General features: G+C 38.3%; 1 pseudogene; it reads left to right on the top strand.

The window, feature by feature from the left end:
• Window positions 1–392: 392 nt before the first annotated feature.
• Window positions 393–6,659, top strand: LOC100607686 (annotated as a pseudogene).
• The last annotated feature ends 15,852 nt before the right edge of the window (window positions 6,660–22,511 follow it).

Consider the following 22,511-nt stretch of genomic DNA (forward strand, 5'->3'; position numbering starts at 1 on the left):
GGAGAAGAGAGAACAGGAAAGGAGAGAAGAGGAGAAGAAAGGAAAGGAATGAAAGGGGAAGGAAAAAAGAGGAAGAAAGGGAGGGAGAAAACAAATAAATAAAACACTTTGGAAATAAAATGAGAAAAAAAATGAGAAATTATACTAGAAAAAAACCATCAAGGCATTGTTTAAATATCACTTCATGCTTGAATATATTTAAATACCACAAACTTGTTATGATTTAAAGGAACTCCAAAGACTATTGTTTTCGTTTTCTTGATATTTCTGTGAAGCCTGCAAAATGTATATGTGGGGAAGTGAGAGTAGATGTGTGATTTAATTTTTGTGCTTTATTTGGGTGAAACTGGAGTAGGAAGAAACATAAGAGACACCCTCAGAGCACAGTCAAGATGTCAGCATTCACAAACCCATGTGCTACCCCTCTAAATTATACTCCTCCAGATGGCTTGGTTAATTTTGAAGTGGATAAAGCTAACAGTGCCAGATCACACCCAAGCAGTATAAAACTGTATAAGAACACAATAAAACAGTAATAAACAATAGATTATTTTAGTGGCATATGGCAGATACTGAGTCAGGCCAGCCTCAAATGTAATCTTTAGATTCTGTTTAAAAATCAGTGTCTGAATTATAGCATTAGCATTCAAAGCACTCTTGTAAGCAGTAAGCAACTATTCTAAAGAAGAGAAAGGGAGGGTTAGATAAAGGAGAAAAAGAAAACGCAGTGGTCATTGGAGAAGAAAGATAAACAAGAAATAATAAGCAGTGCTTGCATGACAATCTACAAGGGGAAATATAAAATTCATGAAAGCATTCAACAGGAAGAGATGGCAACAAGTAGACCAATATGAAGGAAATGGATATGGGAACTCCCAGCAAGAAGGGGAGCAAAGGAGAAAGAGGAAAATGCACACAAACAAAAATAACAATTCCTCCCTTTTCTGAATATCTGGACATAAAATTTATTAACTTCCATTAAAATGACAAAAATTGTATGTTGCATCATAAAAGTTGGAAATACATTGTTAAAACCTTAACTCTGCAATCCCTCAGTAAAAATTCCCTCTTCTGAACATATCTTCACCCCTACACTAAACCCAACCATCTTCTCCTGGGAGAAGGATGTTGCAGAACAATGAGAGATCTGTTCAAATTGCTGAAATTAAAGCTTCCAAGTGAAGAGCCCAGGATATAGCCCCCTTTTACCTACTTATATCCTATTTATAGTACATATTTCAATGTAAACAAGACTTCCTCCATACCAAGTGAGAGATTGTACAACTAGACACTAAATAAAAAAGTATTTTTTCCAGAAAAATACTTTTCAAGTGAGAGTTTTGTTAATGGATAGTTTCTTGATAAGATGAGTGATCTGAATAAAGTTAGTTATCCACATAATTAACTATATGTGGCTGAATAGGAAGCCCCAGCCTTCGTTCCCACACAGAAACACTAGCTGCCCACAAATGTACACACTAAACATTTTTATAAGAATTCCAGATTCCAATTAAGATGTTGCAGTATTCCAAGTGTGCACAAAGTACAGAATAGTCAAATTGAATTGAGTAAGAAGAGCAATTTCATTTACCTGGGTCCGCCTCTCCCCCAAGTTAGCACAGCTCAGTGCCAAGACAGAATGCCCCTTCACATCTTTTTCCTCTGGGAGAAAAGAATGGAGCATGCCTCAAACATTCCAGCTTTTCAGAGAGCTGCCCAAGAAACTGGTCTCTTACTTCCTTGATTGGTGTGCCAACAGAACTAGCATAATTTGAATGTCTGGGGGTCACTGAGGACAATGGAAAGCAGCAGGTGGCTTGATATGGTTGGCACAGCGTGGCACAATTGGGGGAGGAAGTGCACAACTTAAGACTTCTTCCTTGGCAAGGAGGGAGAAGAGTGGAGCATGTGTTGGCATTCTGGCTCTTCAGAGGGCTGCCCGAGGGACTAGTTTCTGTCTTGCCTCACTTGGAGCACTGATGGAACTAGCATAGTTTGGATGCCTCAGAGCCACTGAGAGCAAAAGTTAAAAAAAAAAAAAAAAAAGCAGTAAGCAGTTTGCTGTTTGCTATAGCTACCATACCTCAGTAAAATCAAGAGAAGATGCACAACTCAAGGCTTCTCCTTCAAGAGGGAAGGAGAAACAAGCAAGAAATGAGTCTGTCATTCTAGCTTCTTGGAACACCAGCTTCTGAGAAACTGATATCTGTCTCACCTTACTCAGTGTACTGACAGGAAGCTGGCATGCTCTGGATGTTTGCCAGCCACTGACAACAAAAGAGAGTGGGAAACTTGCAGCTGTAGAACCAGAGAACTTGTGGTGGCACAGGCAGACATCAGAAAAGATAATGAGTTCCTGAGGGGAAACAAAAAACACAGTAAACCTCTCTGAGAAACTGCATGCACAGGCCCAGATACCCCAAAAAAGTTTCAGAGGATTCCAGAATCTCTTTCTGGGCTACTTAGTGGGAGTCTTATCTAAAGAAAGCCAGTCTGAAGACTGGGAGAAGTGACAGATCCTAATACAAAGCTACAAGTTGCGTGAAAAACAAGGAAACATGCCTCAATCAAAGGAATAAACTAACTCTCCAGAAACTGGACCTACAAAGAGGTATGTGGACAACTTGAAAGAGAATTCAAAATAATTGTCATAAAGACGCCCAGTGAGCTCAAAGAAATAACAAATGAACAGAATAAAGTATCAAGAAAGATACAGAAAATATAAAAAAGAAGTTTTGGAGCTGAAAAAGAAAATAAACTGCAAAATTCACTAGAGAAGTTTAATGGCAGACTTGATATTGCAGTAGAAAACATCAGCAAACTTGAATATGAGTTATGTGAAATTATCTGCTAGAGGTGCAAAATGAAAAAAGAATGACAAAGAATAAAGAAAACCTAAGGGACATATGAGGCACCATCAAATGGGCCAATATTTGCATTATTGTTGTTTCAGAAGGGGAAGAGAGAGAGAGAATGGGGCAGAAACATTACTTAATAAAATAACGGCTGAAAACTTCCCAAATGTAAGGATGGAAATGGACATCTAGATTTGAGAAACTACATGCTCCAACTAAGATGAATTCAAAGAAGTACACACCAAGCAACATCATAATCAAATTGTCAAAAGTCAAAGAAAAACAATTTTGAAAGCACCAGGACAAAAGCAACTTGTTATGAACAAGAGACTATCACCAGATTTCTCAGAAGAAATCTTCCAAGACAGAAGAGAATTGGGATGATATATCAAGACACTGACAGAAAAAAAACCTGCCAGTCACGAATACTGTATCCAGAAAAACTATCCTTTAGTAATTAAGGAAAAATATTCTCCCAGATAAAGAAAAGCTGAGGGAATTCATCATCACTAGACCGCCTTACAAGAAGTGCTAAAGGAAGTTTATCAAGTTGAAACGAATGGATGCTAAACAGCAGCATGAAAGCATACATAAATACAAAGCTCACTGGTAAAGGTAAATACATAAAAGCATAAAGAATACTATTGCTGTGATCTGAATGTTTGTGTGCATTCAAAGTTCATTTGTTGTAATCTTAACCCCCAATATAATGGTATGAGGAAGTGGGGCCTTTGGGAGACAATTAGGTCATGGGAGCCAAGCCTTCATAAGTGGGATTAATGCTTTTACAAAAGAGGCCCCTGTGATCTTGCTTGCCTCTTCTACTATGTGAGAACACAGAGAGAAGGTACAGTCTATGAATAGGAAGTGGGCCCTCATCAGATACCAAATCTCTTGGCACCTTCACATTAAACTACCCAGCCTCCAGAATTATGAGAAATAATTGTTTGTTGTTTATAAGCTACACAGCTTATGGCATTTTATTACAGCAGCCTTAAAAAACTAAGACATCTGTAATATTGTAACAATGCTGTATAAATCTTTTAATTTTTGTATAAAAGTTAAAAGATAAAATTATAAGAAATAATTATAAAAATCTAGCAATGGGTATACAATATAAAAAGATGTAATTTGTGACATCAGTAGCATAAAGTGTGGGGGAGGTGAGTAAAAGTTAAGCGTTTTTGTATGGAATTGAAGTTATCAGTGTAAAGTAGATTATTTTAACAATAACATGTTTTATGTAAGTTTTATGGCAACCACAGTGAAAGTACCTATCTAGCAGATATTCAAAAGAAAATGAGAAAGAAATCAAAACATGCCACTATGAAAAAGTCAGAAAAATACAAAGTAAGAGAGTGAGAGCAAAAGTGAGTCAAAAAGCTACGAGACAGCTAAAAAGCAATTTAAGAAATGGCAATAATAAGTCCTTTCCTATCAATACTTTAAATGTAAATAAATTTAACTCTCAATTAAAAAGACTGATATAGTGGCTGAATGCATTTAAAGAAAACAAGACTCAACTATATGTTGTATACAAGAAACTCACTTTGGACTTTAAGACCCACACAGGCTGAAAAAATAGAAAAAATAATCCACACAAATTGTAGTCAAAAAAAGACAGTAAGAGTGGCCAAATTTATATCAGACAGAGTAGATTTTAAGTCAAGAACTATCCAAAAAGGCAAAGAAGGACAAGGACATTATATAATGATATAAGGGTCAATCTGCCAGGAATATGTAACAATTATAAATATACATGTGCCCATAATCAGAGCACCCAAATACAGGAAGTAATCAATGAAATAATTTAATAGAGTAATAGACAACACACAATAACAGTAGGGAATTTCAATATACCACTCTCAATAATTGATAGAACATCCAGACAGAAGATCAATAAGGAAATAAATAAGAGGATTTGAACCAGACTATAGATCAAATGGAACTGACAGACATTTGCAGAACATCCCACCCTATAGCAGCAGAATACATATTCTTCCCAAGCATGCATGAAACATTCGCCAGAATAGATCACATGTTAAGTCACAAACAAGTCTTAACAAATTTAAGAAGATTCAAACTGTGTCAATTATATTTTCCAACAACAATGGAATGAAATGAAAAGCAAAGGAAAATGGAAAAGTTCTTAGATATGTGAATATTAAACAACACACTCTTGAATAACCAATGAGTCAAAGAATAAATCAGAAGGTAAACTTTAGCAAAATATTTTGAGACAAATAAATATGAAAAGAGAACATAACAAAATGTATAGGATGAACCATGACCAAGTCAGATTTATCCCTGGGTTACATGGATGGCCAAAATACAAAAATAATCAATATGAGACACCACATTAACAGAATAAAGGATAAAAATTACATTATTATCTCAATATATGCAGAAAAAGCATCTGAAACATTTAACACCCTTTCATGATAAAAACACTCAATAAGCTAATAGAAGAAAATTACCTCAACATAATACAGGCCACAGTTAATGCCATGCTATACAGTGAAACACTGAAAGCTTTTCCTCTAAGATCAGGAACAGTTAAGGATGCCCACTCTGACCACTTCCATTCAACATACTACTGGAAGTCCTAGCCAGAGAAATTAGGCAAGAAATATAATAAAAAGGCATCCAAATCAGAAAGAAAGAAAAACAAATTTTCACTGTTGGCAGATAATATGACGCTATATGTAGAAAACCTTGACAATTACACACACACAGACACACACACATACACAAACCATTAGAACTAATAAACCAATTAAGCAAAGTTGCAGGATACAAAATCAACACACAAAAATCAGTTGAGTGTATGTACACTACCAATGAACAATTGGAAACAAAAATGCAGAAGGCAGTCCATTTACAACTCAATCCAAAAGAATAAAATTCTTAGGAATAATCTAAACTGAGAAGTATTATAAAATATGTAGACACTGAAATCTATAAAAGATTGCTAAAACACGCACACAGACATACACACACACAAATAGGGGGCGTGATGCCATAAGCCAACCAGCCCACAATGTCAAGTTTATCATCCAGAACACCAGTGCGTCAGCGGCCATTTCGATTCGGAGTGTCTTCTTCTCTGAGGTGCCCATAATAGTCATTGTCTGGGTTCAAATTGATGCCAGTTCCTCAGTTCTTCATGATGAGTTCATGGCTCACAAACTTAGATTAATTCCCCTCATTGGTGACGACATTGTGGACAAGCTGCTATCCTCCCGGGACTGCCCATGTGAAGAGTTCTGCCGAGTGCTTGGTGGAGTTCACCCTCGATGTGCAGTGCAGTGACGACCAGATTTGACATATCGCATCTTGAGACCTCATCTCCAACAGCCCCCAGGTCATTCCAGTGCACCAAGATGATGACCCTAATGACTTTGTGGAGCAGGATGACATTCTCATCATCAAGTTGAGAAAGGACCAGGAGCTGAGACTTTGAGCCTATACAAAAACGTGTTTCAGCAAGCAGCATGCCAAGTTGAACCCTACTGCAGGGGTGGCTTTTGAATACAATCCAGACAATGCCATGAGGCATGCAGCGTACTGCAAACCCAGGGAGTGACCAAAGACTGAGCACTTGGAGCTGGATGAGGATAAGTCACAGGTGCCCTGTGACCCCACGGGCAAGCCAGAAAGGTTTTACTACACCAATAATTCCTATGGCTCTCTGTGTCCTTAAACCATGTCCTCTTAGCCCTCACTGGATTGAAGAAGAAGCTGAGTGACTTACAAACTCAATTAAGCCACGAGATCCAGAGTGACATGCTAACTATAAACTAGCTGCAGCTTGCTGCTTCAGCAAGAATGGAGATTCAAGCCAGCAGCTGGATTTGGGGGGTCTCTCTTGAGACTCTTCTAGTTTTTGGAAATCTAGTCTACTGTTGCTTGAGCTTCTTGGCAGGTCATCAGTACCAACTAGAAGCGGGTGATAGATTACTAGGGATGCCAGCGGCATTTAAGCAGGACAGTTTTTTACTGGCCCTAACTGCTAATTGCCAGCAGTGCTCCACAGATCCCAAAACATCCCTTTTAGCCTGTTTCCTAATGCACCTGTAGGGGAGCCAAACGGACTTCTCTCCTGGTTAGTTCAGCTCTTTACTTTAAACGCTTTCTGTCCAAAAGGAATAATTTCAGTTGTACCTTAGATTTCCGGTATTAGGATTGAATGACACAGCCTTCATTCAAAGGGCCTATAAACCCTTCCAGTTCTTTCCCCAAGGCTGTCCTACTAGCACTTCAAATTCCCAGGTGTCTTTAATTTGAGAAGTAACCTTCTGGGAATAGCATCAGGCCATGGCTGTGCCCTCTCCCCTATGTAAACACAATATTTCACTCTCTACCCAGCAGTTACAAACCCCTTCACCACCAATACCTGATTATTTAGTTTGTTGTTGGTGGTGGTGGTAGAGGTGGCAGCGACCAGCAGGAGCACGGCCCCTCCCACATACACAGAAGTATTTCATTTCTCACAAATGAAGGCTCTGGCCCTGACCTCTTAACACTGTCTCCAGGGAGGAACATACACAAAGCAGTTAATTAGGCAGCCTGGAAAAAACACAGAAAGAAAGAGATATTTATTGATTAACAGAAGTTGTGTTTTTAAAAGTGTTTATTTTTGGCAATGAAGAGCACAACATAATCTCAAAAAAGTTAAAAAAAGAAAAGAAGACACAAATAAATGGAAAGACTTCCCATGTTCATGGATTAGAAGACATTGTTCAAATGTCCATACCATCCAAAGTCTACACATTTAATGCAATCCCTATTAAAGTCCTAGTGACATTTTTTGCAGAAATTGACAAAACAATTCTAAAAATTGTACAGAAGTACAAATGACCCCAAAGTAGCCTAAACAATCTTGACAAAAAGAGCAAAACTGGAGGCCTCAAACTTTTTACCTTTAAAACATATTACAAAGCTATAGTCATCAAAAGACCATGGTACTGGAATAAAGATAGACATATAGGCTAATGGAACAATACTGAGAGTCCAGAAATAAACCCACACATATACAGTCAAGTGATCTTTGACAGGATGCCAAGAGTACACAATGGGAAAATGATAGTATCAAAAAATTGGTGCTGGAAAAACTAGATATTCACATGCAAAAATAATAAAATTGGATCCTTATTTTATACCATACACAAAAATCAACTCAAAATAGATTAAAGACTTAAACATAAGACATGAATTTATAAAACTCCAAGAAGGCAACATAGGGTAAAATCTTCAAAACATTTGTCTTGGCAATTAATTCTTGGCTATGACACCAAAAGCACAAGTAACAAAAGCAAAAATAGACAAATGGATTTACATCAAACGAAAAAGCCAGAAACTAAAAATCTTCTGCATAGCGAAGGAGATAATCAACCGAGTACAAAAGCAACCTACAGAATGAGAGAAAATATTTGTAAACCATATATCTGGCAGGGGGTTAATATAAAAATATACAAGAAACTCAATAGCAGAAAATAAAAATAAAAATAACTATCTTCAAAGAAGAGATACAAATGACCAACAGGCATATGAAAAGACATTCTTCACTAATCATTGGAGAAATGCAAATCAAAACCACACTGAGGTATCATCTCGCACTCATTACGATGGTCATTATAAAAAATTAAAAATTAAAAAAATAAAGTGTTGGCAAGGATGTGGAAAAATTTGAACGGTGTGCACTACTGGTGAGAATATAAAATTATGTTGCCACTATAAAAAAACAGCATAGAGATTGATAGAAAAATTAAAAATAAAAACTACCATTTGATCCAGCAATCCCACTTCTAGGCATTTATCCAAAAGAGCTGAAATCAGGACATGGAAGATATTTGCCCTTCCATGTTCATTGCAGCATTATTCACAATAGATAAGAATTAGAAACAACTGGTCGGGCACAGTGGCTCATGCCTGTAATCCCAGCACTTTGGGAGGCCGAGGCAGGCAGATCATGAGGTCAGGAGGTTGAGACCATCCTGGCTAACATGGTGAAACCCCGTCTCTACTAAAAATAAAAAATAAAAAATTAGCCGAGCGTGGTGGCAGGCAGGTGCCTGTAATCCCAGCTACTCCGGAGGCAGAGGCAGGAGAATGGTGGGAACCCAGGACTGGGAGCTTGCAGTGTGCGGAGATCGCGCCACTGAACTCCAGCCTGGGAGAGAGAGCGAGATTCCATCTCAAAAAAAAGAAAAGAAGAGAATTAGAAACAACCTAAAAGTTTATCAGCAATATGTATGGATAAAGAAAATGTAGTATATATTTATACAATAGAATATTATTCAGCCATGAAAAGAAGCAAATTCTGTTACATAGATATACCTTGAGGACATTATGCCAAGTGAAATACGCCAGTACAAGAAAGACAAATAGTACATGATTCCACTATATGAAGTATCTAAAATAGTGAAACTAATGGAAATAGAGTAAAATTATGGTTTCTAGATGCTAGGAAGAGGGATAAATGGGAAAATTGCTGTTCCGTGAGCATAAAGTTTTAATCATACAAGAGGGAAGATTTTCACAGATTTGCTCTACTTATGCTTATAGTTAACAATGCTGTACCATACACCCAAAATTTAAGAGGAAAGATCTTACGTGTTTTTTACCACAATAAAAAAATTTTGTAACATTCACAGAAAAAAAAAAATTTTACTCTATTTGTACATATGATAGAACCTTTTGATCTATAGCTCAAAGGCAAAAAATAATCATTCCAAATTAAATTATCTTGGTTAATATGGCTGTTTACAACAGGGAATATGGCTCATCACACTCCAACTGAAAAATAAAGACTTTCTAATCTCAATAGCCTGGCCTGTAATAAGAATATAAAATTATAAACGCAAACTTTCAACTCCCAAGTGAAGCATGAAATTCCAGAGCCACTGTATATTGAGAGTGGGGAGAAGTGTATGCTTAAGGGTAAGATTCATATTTTATATTTTATCTCACTGGAGGAACAGCGTCTTTCCTCAAAGAGAGAGCCATCACAGTGTAAAGCATAATACAATGGCAATCAAAGGGACATCCACAGATAACCATGTTCATTACATTGCCTTTAATTGCTTTAGCCTAAAAGACAGCAGCCCCAAAGTATAGATCCATGGCAGATCATTGTACTTAAACAGTCAAATATGTATCCTTCATATTTTAAAATATAGCCACTGGCCCACCAAATAGGAGTTCTACTGTCCACTTCTCTCACACTGCCTTCTACACAGTATAAAACCTTTCATCTTGACATAATTAGAAGAATCTTCCAACCAAGTAAAACTATGACTTGCTCACATGCCTACTTTTCCCACATGACCATGGCAAAATCAGATATTGTCAAATAACTGGAGGACCTCAATTCACCATAGAATTTTCATAAAATGGTTAAGAGGTAGGAGCCTATGGTTCATGGAGGAAATTTGGGAAGAACTCATGCTTAGTCTAATAAAAAATACAGTTCATTCATTCTCCATGAAGACGGGAAAACTATGCCATCCTGATCTTCACTATATCAATGGTCTGTAATTGTTCAGTAAAAATTCTTCAAATGAAGGAATGTCCAAAGTTGTCTGGATTCAGTCTGTAAAAGAGTAATTAAGCTTTTGCCTTTGCTTTTGCTTAATTTACGTGCCTTGACAGTATATTAAAATGCTTAATTAAGCAGCTTTTTTATGGTCACAGAAGTCTTTGTGAGGTTTAACATTATGAAATCTACATATTCAGAGCCACTTGTAGTCTATAAAATTTAAGTATTTACGTATAATTTAATCACTTATATTTTCTTCATAAAAGGAATTATTTAAGATATGGCAACTAAATCAGAGAATTCTGGATAATTGCTTTTATTCATAATTTCATCCAAATCATGAAGTTCATAATTACACAATGTTATAGTTATTAATATATTAAGGAAGACCTTAAAAGCTCACAGCAAAAGAGTAACACAGTGACTGAGATTATGCAATATATCAAAGAGGATATTGACTTTACTCTGGGTAATATGCAAACAAATTTACATTTATGTCTTAAACTTAACCCCAACCTTATAAATGATTGAATGCATCCAGTGGCTTATTTTCTGTAAATCAGTAAGTAACCTCAAATGAATGCATCAATTTTCATAATGCATGCCTTGTTAGTATCATCTAATCTTTTTATTTCAAGTAAATAACCATATTATTCATGCTAGTAGCTGGTACAAACCTTTACCATTCTTCTTAAATTACTTAGCTGGACTCACCCACTCATTTGTAACAGATGGCCAAGCCTCCTACCTCACAGAGAAAATAGCAGCCATCAGTCACAAACCACACCTCTTGTATTATCTGCATGTTCCCCAGCTTTCCCTTCTTCCCTTCTGTCCCAGAAGATGTGTTGCCTCTCTTCCAAAGATAACACTTTAATCTGTACTCCTGATTTCATCATCTTTTTTTCTTCCTCTCTATGTTTATTGAGTGCCTTCTGATGCCAGAATATTCTAAGCCTGGGGACACAGTGGGAAACAAGACACAAAGCCCCTCTCCTTGTGGAGTTTGCATTCTATTATGTGTCCTCCAAGGCCTTTTCAATATTCACCACCATTTTTTGAATCTTCACGGTATCCTCTGTCATGGCTGTTCTCTTTTAGCTTACAACCCTGTTTAACTTGTCCTCATCCTTAAAATGAATCTGCTTATTTTGCTGACCTTGAAGGCATGTATCTCCTTCCCTTACTGCTGCACTTCTAGAATCAGCTGCAGTTTCTGTTTCTACTTTCACTTCCCTTTTTCACTCCTCAGTGCACAGCTATCTATTTTTCTTTTGTTCTCTGTACTCCAGTGAAACATTTATCCTCAGCCTTTGACAAGTCTTCCTTCCCTTGAGTCCTCATGAATCCTAGGACAGAATATAGTTTATTCTCTTGGCTACACTTTTTGCTACTGCTTCATTCTCTGCCTGCAACCTTACTGTTTGACTCTCAAAGATTTCATCTTTGGCCTTCTTTTCTCATTCTGCTCATTCTTCCTGAATCATCCTACTCACACCCATGGTTTCAGCTACTACATATGTGCTAACAACTCCAAAATTCTGTTTTCAGAGCCTTCTGAATTCCTTATCTATATTTTCAAGTACTCCAAAAGCATTCTCATTTAAATAGCCATATCATGTGCTAAAGATGTGGTATGCATTGCCACAGAGAAACATAGAGAAAATATTACTAGCTGTGATTATAGAAAAGCTCCAACATCTCAGTGGCTTAATAAAATATGAGTGTTTTATTGTTGGTGGTGGTGGTGTTGGTTTCGTTTTTGCTCATGTAAGGTCCAGTTGGAGGTGGTGGTGGCGGCAGTGTGGTGTGGAGGGTAAAGGTGGTTCTGAGACCCAAGTTCAGGAAGAATCTCCCCTCTTTATGTCGCTTGCCAGGTCATTCAAGAAAGTTTTATCCAGTCAGTGGATGGGAAAAGAGTTTGGAAGTGGTGGAAGATTTTATGTGACAGTTTTGGAATTGTTATATTTTCACCCACATTCCATTGAACAGAATTCAGTGACAGGGTCCCACCTAGATGCAAAGGGGTTGGAAATGATAGTCCATGTCTGGGCAGCCACTTCATAGCATCCTCTATATTATGCAAGAAGAGCAAATCTTTAGTAGTTGGTTAAAAACGTTTGCTACAGAAATCCATGGGTGACCTTTCTAGACAGAATTTTGTTTCTGATCAGTTGAATAAGGATTGCAAAGAGTGAAAGTGGAGATGAACAGGGTGATTCTTTTCTGGAAGCACAATGTTAGTGTTTAGGTGCTCATTTAATGTTCTTAGAACCAAAACTTGGTGGTTAGGGAAACGACAAAGCTCAGGAAGCAACTGATTTCTCTACCTTCCATTTTTATTCCTTTAATCCAAACTTCATATAATTTGAATGTCAGAGTGTCATATTTTGCTGGATGTAGTTTGGATGTTCGTCCTCTCCAAATCTGATGTTAAAATGTAATCCCCATTGTTTGAGGTGGGGCCTCATGGGAGGTGTTTGGGTCATGGTGGCAGACGCCTCATGAATGGCTTGGTGCCATCCCCATGGTAACGAGTGAGTTCTCGCTCTGGTAGTTGATGCAGCAGCTGGTTGTGTAAAAGAGTGTGGCACCTCCCTCCTCTCACACCATGTGAGAGGCCCACTCCCTCTTTGCCTTCCACCATGATCGTAAACTCCCTGAAGCCCTCAGCAGAAGTAGAGACGGGCACCATTCTTCTTGTACAGCTCACAGAAACATGAGCCAATTAAACCTCTTTTCTTAGTAAATTACCCAGTCTCAGGTATCTTTATAAGAACACAAAAACAACACTAACAGATTGCTCTCCTTCATTCTTTATTTTTTTCCTCTTTAAATATATAGTTATTTTTCTAATAATAAAAGTATAGATTAATCTTTCCAAAACTAAGTTAATTATTTAAATCCCTGAGTTAAGACATTCAATAATATCTCCAATGATTCCAAGAGGAAGGGCAAACACATATGATGTCATGAAAGCCAGTACAATGGCACTCCAGCCAGCCTTACCTGCCTTTCACTGAGCTTTATTGTCTGCTATCATTTCTGTACCACTTTAGCACCCATAAGGTCTATTTTCCACTGCCAGAAAGCAGATGGCAACAAAGAAAATGCTGGGAGTACTCTTCCCCATGTGGTTTTTGTTTAGAGTCACTATTGAGAAGCATCACACAAGACGTGGAAAGCAAATGCCTCCAAATCCAAATTCCAAAGATTGGGAGGGCATTATTCCCCAGATATTGTGAGCAGACACATGGGTGGTCATGAGATTTGAAGCACATTCTGAATGAACACTTGAAAATCACCTCAATAAATATTCTGCACTGAGATCGTCTTTATCTCCCTGAAAGCCTTCCAATGAGAATAAACTTCTAATTCCCTGCAATAAACATTTCAAACTTGCAATACATAGAGTAGCTGAGATTTCCTTGAACAAACCTTGGCATACAATGTCCATCATTATGCCATAACGCTCTCAAGTGGGGGCACACACACACACACACACACACAAACCCAAATTCTTACCATTATCAAAATCCAATTCAGTGTTTTGATACATGCTTTTCTGTATGGCATGTCCTTTTCCTGACATGCCATTTCTGTCTGACAAAAGTCCTGTTCATCTTTCAAATTCAAACACCACCATCTAACTGAGTCCTTCCATAATTCATGCTCCTTGGGGAGCCCATAACATCTTGTTCATACCACTTACATGGTATTTATAACAACATTTATACGCCCTCACCTTGTAGAGAGAAATTATGTTTCATTACGCTCTGTGGTCTTAGTTCTTAGTACAAACATTGTCATATAGTAAGCATTCAATAATGTGTTGGATAAATGGTCCATTTTGAAACAAAATGTTATTAATGTAGGTGAACATTTTCTTCACAGCATACTCGGAAAATTGGGAGAGTAAACCTACATGCTGGGAGTATACTTAAGGCTGACTGAAGCGTTTCAGGAACCACCCCCTCTCTCCAGTAGGACACAAGCATGAGGGATAGATAAATGAGCAATGGGAAGACACACGCCATCTTCCACCTCTCCCTCACTTTTCTCCTCTCAATCTCTTATCACTTATAAAATTAGTTACTTCATTTATTGGCCTACTGGGAGTAGGTTTTATACCAATCCCTGACTCCAGTATCCACCATTACAAGCTTTTTCCTCCTGAAGACTTACTGTAGAGAAAAGGGCTTCTCCAGGTCGTCACATTAATGGTTCTACGTGTCTGACCTTCCTGTAGGAGGTGCTCTAGTTGCCCAGACAAGTGGCGCCACCTGCCTGGGTGCAGGGGAACATGCTCCCGACGCATTGCAAGGCAGGAGCAGCACTGCCAGGAGCTGAGTGAGCCCCAACTGCAACATCCGTTTTCCTTCATTAACATAGGGTCAAAATGGCTCCACTTTTTAAAATGACTCCTTTTTAATTAAATTGATGCCAGCTTCTGTGTTTCACCCTATCCCAGGAATTTTCAGTCCGTGACTTAAGGCAAGGACAGAGAAAAAATAAATAATTTGATTAGCCCTTTCGCTTGGATTTTAATCTCCAGAAGCTTTGTTCAGGTCAAATACCATTCAACAAACTCACAACCACATATTCCATTGACTCATGCTGCAAATACGGCATTGATTGGGCAGTGAAATTACTGGGGTTTTTCTGGGGGCTAGAGTAGACTGATAAAATAAGCGTGCTCTTTACCCTCTTGGAGCTTACAGTTTTGGGAGGAAGTAAAAGGAGAAAATAAATAAAAAGAAATGTTCAATATAATATAAGGTAAGAGGTAAGTTCTATAAAGTAAAATAGAGCAAAGCAACAGGATAGAGAGGGTGGGAAGGGGCAGATAGAGCACACTATTTTAGATGGTGTGGGTAAACGTCTCCAATGTAATGAGGAGCCTTCTGTGCTAGACCTGAGTAAAGGAAATAAGCCATAGAAATGGAGAGATCTATGGGAAGAGCATTCCAAACAAAAAAGAATAGAAAGATCCTGAGGCCTGGAGTGTCTAAAGACACTCCACAAGAAGGGCTGATGTGGCTTCAACTGAGTAGGGGGAGACAAGCTGGAGAGGCGGGCAGGAGCTAGTTCTGTGAGAGTCTTGCAACAGGAGTCAAAACTTCCACGTAGGTCTAAATTATTGTGACACTTGTGACAAGACTTTAATTAGGGCCATGCTCAATGTTCCTTATTCCTCTTGAGGAGTGAAAATAAATTAGGCAATCTAGAATAAGTAAAACCAAGAAAGTTATTTCTGGTGCCAATTGTCCTGTTATTTGTCATGCTACCTATTTTCTAAAAGAAATTACCTTATTAAAGCATCTCATTTATTTACACCCAAAGGGCTTTGCATAAACCGAAATTAAATCGGTGTAAGGGATTTTACAAAGTTGGGGGAAATTACTTCTCAGCCTGAAAGTAGTAAGGGAGATTTTGACAATGACCTTATGAAATCTTTTTAACTTCCTAGGAGTGCAATCATGTTTTCAGATCTTTCTGAAGAAACCTTAGAGAGATCTATTGTTTTAGATATGAGAACACTGTTATTTCTGCAAAAATCATCCAGGTCGTTAGTGGCTGATTCATTCACATTTCTGCAGTAGCTCAGTATGTAGAGCAGGCTTTGAACCAGATACAACCAGACTTACAATCTATTCTCAATCTTTCTACCACTCTGAACCTCAGTTTTACAAATCAATTGATGATAGAATCAAATGTAGATACCTGCTCTAGTGCCTGGCACATCACATAAACTTTAAACCAGTGTTTCTTTGTCCTTAGCCAGTTGTATTTCATGAAACTTGTGGACAAGAACATTGCTGTACTTATTTCCCTGCAAAATATTCTCCAATGCCATAGCATATTTTGTCCCCTTCATTCACTTTTGCCTTTCAATTACCATGTTTCTTAGAGGCTAAGTCAGTTTAAGAGCCCTCCTTTCTCCCCAAATATGAAAGCCTTCAAACTGGAATGGGCCTCTGAGGTAACTAGGAACTGTGTCGTATCATATAAACAACAAACAAATAGATTGCAAACCTATCCGACAGGACTTGAAACATATAATCTGAGCCTATCTATTTCATCTCACAGACCCATGTTTTGATTTGGAAGACATTTCAGCACATGTAAATTCACTCCCATTGATGAGTCAGACACTTAACCTCAGAATATGGTGTATGAATGCTGTCTGCTTCCAGGATCTATAGCAGCAATGTGTTACTTGGAGAAAGAAAATATATAGTAGAACCTATCACACATTTGTTTCTGGCTTCTTTCTGTAACGGGGTTTTCAACTTCTAAGCTCCTGAGGAGACATCCTTGACAAAATACACACACACACACACACACACACAAGCACATGCATGCACTCACACGTGCACACACACACACGCACTCATACTTGCTGTGTGTATGTAAGGGAGCATTTTGCGGATTATTCCAGAATCTGCAAATCATTAAGATCAGAGGCAAACCCAGAGTTTACTGATTGGCAGTTTTGTTCACTTGCTTCCAATGCATTGTCACCTCTATATAAAAATGATCTATCCCGCCAGGCGCAGTGGCTTACGCCATAATCCCAGTACTTTGGGAAACCAAGGAGGGTGGGTCACCTGAGGTCAGGAGTTCGAGACCAGCCTGACCAACATGGTGAAACCCAGTCTCCACCAAAAATACAAAAATTAGCTAGGCGTGGTGGTGGATGCCTGTAATACCAGCTACGTGGGAGGCTGAGGGAGAAGAACTGCTTGAAACCGGGAGGTGGAGGTTGCAGTGAGCCAAGATTGTGCCATTGCACTCCAGCCTGTGCAACAGAGCGAGACTTCATCTCAAAAAAACAAAACAAACAAAATGATCTATGCTACACAGGATACAGACCTATCTGCCTATTCTGTAATGAACTGTCCCAGACAATGAAGCCTGAGACAAGCCAATAGCTGGGTTTTATGCTAACATATGGCATCACTCCTCAGTCCATTCTTGCCACAAATTGGTTATATATCATTGTCGGTTTATTAAAGCTCATCTCAAAACACATGTATAAAATTTAAGTAGTAAAATTGCACACAGATCCTAGACTTCCTTAACAATCTCAACATGTGAAACACATTTGCCTTCATCCGTGGCCTTTGGTGCTTTTTTCTTCTGAATATGCATGGTCAGGACATTGGGGCAGACTTATCTGAGAGTCAGATTTCCTGAACTTCAAAGGACACTGAAGAATCTCGGATGTGTTGAGGTTTATATTTTTGTACTTTTCCCGACTGGGTTCTGAGAAGCTAGCAGCTGAGTTGGAGCCATATTGAGGAAAACAGATCAGAGAAGAGACTTGGAAAGCCACTATAACACTGGGAAAAGGCAAAGTAACCCTCTTCACTATTGTCACCTTTTCCCTTGTCTTTGATCAGAGTTCTTTCCTTCTATCCCTGAGTTTTCCATTTGGTTTCTATGCCCCCCATCCACCAAAAGCCACACCTAGTGCATCTTATATACAGTCTTGCCATATTATTTGTCTTTTCAACTTCAACAAATTGGACAGAGAATGGTTTTTAAATGTTTGCATTTACAGATTCCAGTTTTCACCTTTGCTATTCTGAAATATGTCAAGCACTTCATCAGTGTCATCTTCATTAGAATTAGTGATCATTACCACTCATAAAAATATTGTAATATGAAACAAATAAATGTCATCTGCAAGAAATAATATCCTAATTTGCTGAAAATTCCCTACCTTCACTGTGAAGAATCTTTTGGTAAATCCTCCAGCATGAGAAGGAAATAACCAACATTTCAGAATGGAAATTATCCAGTGTGGGCAATTATACCATGGGCAAAAGTACTTTACCATGCTCTGAAGGAAAGTTTTAGCAAAAATATCTTTAGAATATCTGGTTTACTATATGAAGAATGAGATATATTAGGTTGATGCAAAAGTAATTGTTGCTTTTGCCATTGAAAGGAATGGCAAAAACCGCAATTAATTTTGATCTGACCTAATAAATCAAATTCAAAAAACTTTTTTGGAAACATTACTCCCAGTGAAAACATTCGCATGTTAACAACTTGCTTTCTTCTTTAGATCTGCCTTCTTACCCTTCCTTATATTGTCTTACGCTTAATTTTCTTTTTTTTTTTTTTTTTTTTCTTTTTTTTTTTTTTTTATTATACTTTAGGGTTTTAGGGTACATGTGCACAATGTGCAGGTTTGTTACATATGTATCCATGTGCCATGTTGATTTCCTGCACCCATTAACTCGTCATTTAGCATTAGGTGTATCTCCTAATGCTGTCCCTCCCCCCTCCCCCCACCCCACAACAGTCCCCGGAGTGTGATGTTCCCCTTCCTGTGTCCATGAGTTCTCATTGTTCAATTCCCACCTATGAGTGAGAACATGCGGTGTTTGGTTTTTTGTCCTTGCGATAGTTTACTGAGAATGATGTTTTCCAGTTTCATCCATGTCCCTACAAAGGACACGAACTCATCATTTTTTATGGCTGCATAGTATTCCATGGTGTATATGTGCCACATTTTCTTAATCCAGTCTATCGTTGTTGGACATTTGGGTTGGTTCCAACTCTTTGCTATTGTGAATAGTGCCGCAATAAACATACGTGTGCATGTGTCTTTATAGCAGCATGATTTATAGTCCTTTGGGTATATACCCAGTAATGGGATGGCTGGGTCAAATGGTATTTCTAGTTCGAGATCCCTGAGGAATCGCCACACTGACTTCCACAATGGTTGAACTAGTTTACAGTCCCACCAACAGTGTAAAAGTGTTCCTATTTCTCCACATCCTCTCCAGCACCTGTTGTTTCCTGATTTTTTAATGATGGCCATTCTAACTGGTGTGAGATGGTATCTCACTGTGGTTTTGATTTGCATTTCTCTGATGGCCAGTGATGATGAGCATTTCTTCATGTGTTTTCTGGCTGCATAAATGTCTTCTTTTGAGAAGTGTCTGTTCATGTCCTCTGCCCACTTTTTGATGGGGTTGTTTGTTTTTTTCTTGTAAATTTGTTTGAGTTCATTATAGATTCTGGATATTAGCCCTTTGTCAGATGAGTAGGTTGCAAAAATTTTCTCCCATTCTGTAGGTTGCCTGTTCATTCTGATGATAGTTTCTTTTGCTGTGCAGAAGCTCTTTAGTTTAATGAGATCCCATTTGTCGATTTTGGCTTTTGTTGCCATTGCTTTTGGTGTTTTAGACATGAAGTCCTTGCCCACGCCTATGTCCTGAATGGTATTGCCTAGGTTTTCTTGTAGGATTTTAATGGTTTTAGGTCTAACATATAAGTCTTTAATCCATCTTGAATTAATTTTTGTATAAGGTGTAAGGAAGGGATCCAGTTTCAGCTTTCTACATATGGCTAGCCAGTTTTCCCAGCACCATTTATTAAATAGGGAATCCTTTCCCCATTTCTTGTTTTTGTCAGGTTTGTCAAAGATCAGATAGTTGTAGCTATGCGGCATCATTTCTGAGGGCTCTGTTCTGTTCCATTGATCTATGTCTCTGTTGTGGTACCAGTACCATGCTGTTTTGGTTACTGTAGCCTTGTAGTATAGTTTAAAGTCAGGTAGCGTGATGCCTCCAGCTTTGTTCTTTTGGCTTAGGATTGACTTGGCGATGCGGGCTCTTTTTTGGTTCCATATGAACTTTAAAGTAGTTTTTTCCAATTCTGTGAAGAAAGTCATTGGTAGCTTGATGGGGATGGCATTGAATCTATAAATTACCTTGGGCAGTATGGCCATTTTCACGATATTGATTCTTCCAACCCATGAGCATGGAATGTTCTTCCATTTGTTTGTATCCTCTTTTATTTCATTGAGCAGTGGTTTGTAGTTCTCCTTGAAGAGGTCCTTCACATCCCTTGTAAGTTGGATTCCTAGGTATTTTATTCTCTTTGAAGCAATTGTGAATGGGAGTTCACTCATGATTTGGCTCTCTGTTTGTCTGTGATTGGTGTACAAGAATGCTTGTGATTTTTGTACATTAATTTTGTATCCTGAGACTTCGCTGAAGTTGCTAATCAGCTTAAGGAGATTTTGGGCTGAGACAATGGGGTTTTCTAGATATACAATCATGTCATCTGCAAACAGGGACAATTTGACTTCCTCTTTTCCTAATTGAATACCTTTTATTTCCTTCTCCTGCCTGATTGCTCTGGCCAGAACTTCCAGCACTATGTTGAACAGGAGCGGTGAGAGAGGGCATCCCTGTCTTGTGCCAGTTTTCAGAGGGAATGCTTCCAGTTTTTGCCCATTCAGTATGATATCGGCTGTGGGTTTGTCGTAGATAGCTCTTATTATTTTGAGATACGTCCCATCAATACCTAATTTATTGAGAGTTTTTAGCATGAAGGGTTGTTGAATTTTGTCAAAGGCCTTTTCTGCATCTATTGAGATAATCATGTGGTTTTTGTCTTTGGTTCTGTTTATATGCTGGATTACATTTATTGATTTGCGTATGTTGAACCAGCCTTGCATCCCAGGGATGAAGCCCACTTGATCATGGTGGATAAGCTTTTTGATGTGCTGCTGGATTCGGTTTGCCAGTATTTTATTGAGGATTTTTGCATCAATGTTCATCAAGGATATTGGTCTGAAATTCTCTTTTTTGGTTATGTCCCTGCCAGGTTTTGGTATCAGGACGATGCTGGCTTCATAAAATGTGTTAGGGAGGATTCCCTCTTTTTCTATCAATTGGAATAGTTTCAGAAGGAATGGTACCAGTTCCTCCTTGTACCTCTGGTAGAATTCGGCTGTGAATCCATCAGGTCCTGGACTCTTTTTGGTTGGTAAGCTATTGATTGTTGCCACAATTTCAGAACTTGTTATTGGTCTATTCAGAGATTCAACTTCTTCCTGGTTTAGTCTTGGGAGGGTGTATTTGTCGAGGAATTTATCCATTTCTTCTAGATTTTCTAGTTTATTTGCATAGAGGTGTTTGTAGTATTCTCTGATGGTAGATTGTATTTCTGTGGGATCGGTGGTGATATCCCCTTTTTCATTTTTTATTGCATCTATTTGATTCTTCTCTCTTTTCTTCTTTATTAGTCTTGCTAGCGGTCCATCAATTTTGTTGATCTTTTCAAAAAACCAGCTCCTGGATTCATTAATTTTTTGAAAGGTTTTTTGTGTCTCTATTTCCTTCAGTTCTGCTCTGATTTTAGTTATTTCTAGCCTTCTGCTAGCTTTTGAATGTGTTTGCTCTTGCTTTTCTAGTTCTTTTAATTGTGATGTTAGGGAGTCAATTTTGGATCTTTCCTGCTTTCTCTTGTGGGCATTTAGTGCTATAAATTTCCCTCTACACACTGGTTTGAATGTGTCCCAGAGATTCTGGTATGTTGTGTCTTTGTTCTCGTTGGTTTCAAAGAACGTCTTTATTTCTGCCTTCATTTCATTATGTACCCAATAGTCATTCAGGAGCAGGTTGTTCAGTTTCCATGTAGTTGAGCGGTTTTGAGTGAGTTTCTTAATCCTGAGTTCTAGTTTGATTGCACTGTGGTCTGAGAGACAGTTTGTTATAATTTCTGTTCTTTTACATTTGCTGAGGAGAGCTTTACTTCCAACTATGTGGTCAATTTTGGAATAGGTGTGGTGTGGTGCTGAAAAAAACGTATATTCTGTTGACTTGGGGTGGAGAGTTCTGTAGATGTCTATTAGGTCCACTTTATGTAGAGCTGAGTTCAATTCCTGGATATCCTTGTTAACTTTCTGTCTCGTTGATCTGTCTAATGCTGACAGTGGGGTGTTAAAATCTCCCATTATTATTGTGTGGGAGTTTAAGTCCCTTTGTAGGTCACTCAGGACTTGCTTTATGAATCTGGGTGCTCCTGTGTTGGGTGCATATATATTTAGGATAGTTAGCTCTTCTTGTTGAATTGATCCCTTTACCATTATGTAATGGCCTTCTTTGTCTCTTTTGATCTTTGTTGGTTTAAAGTCTATTTTATCAGAGACTAGGATTGCAACCCCTGCCTTTTTTTGTTTTCCAGTTGCTTGATAGATCTTCCTCCATCCCTTTATTTTGAGTCTATGTGTGTCTCTGCACGTGAGATGGGTTTCCTGAATACAGCACACTGATGGGTCCTGACTCCTTATCCAGTTTGCCAGT

This window comes from Nomascus leucogenys, chromosome 25 (genome assembly GCF_006542625.1).
Source record: "Nomascus leucogenys isolate Asia chromosome 25, Asia_NLE_v1, whole genome shotgun sequence".
Classification (NCBI taxonomy): Eukaryota; Metazoa; Chordata; class Mammalia; order Primates; family Hylobatidae; genus Nomascus; species Nomascus leucogenys.